The sequence below is a fragment of the Chaetura pelagica genome, unplaced genomic scaffold, assembly GCF_000747805.2.
Source record: "Chaetura pelagica isolate M959 unplaced genomic scaffold, ChaPel_1.0 scaffold9, whole genome shotgun sequence".
Classification (NCBI taxonomy): domain Eukaryota; kingdom Metazoa; phylum Chordata; class Aves; order Apodiformes; family Apodidae; genus Chaetura; species Chaetura pelagica.
The window spans coordinates 637,134-637,397 of NW_009954494.1; the positions used below are offsets into that span (position 1 = coordinate 637,134).

General features: G+C 64.0%; 1 protein-coding gene across 1 annotated transcript in view; it reads right to left on the reverse strand.

Moving 5' to 3' along the window:
* Positions 1-264, reverse strand: part of RHOU (ras homolog family member U) — an 18,389-nt gene that overhangs the window by 4,066 nt on the left and 14,059 nt on the right. The gene's annotated exons all lie outside the window — the stretch shown is intronic.

Here is a 264-nt window from a genome sequence, read left to right on the forward strand (position 1 = left end):
ACCCCCCCCCTCGAAACGCTGCGGCAAGACAAGCATTTCAGCCGTCCTCTCAGGCGCTTCCGATCGAGAGATGGAAGTTTCAGTCGCGACTGTTCGTTCACCTCTACACACCGGCTTCGGGCGCGACCCCGACCCGCCTGGCTCCGGTACACGGGAGAACACTCGGCACTGCTCGCCGGGGTGGGAGCCCAACAAGCTCCGCTCCTGCCGCAGTAGGGTCCTGCCCCCACGTAAATCAATAACGAACCCCCCCACGAGGGAGCA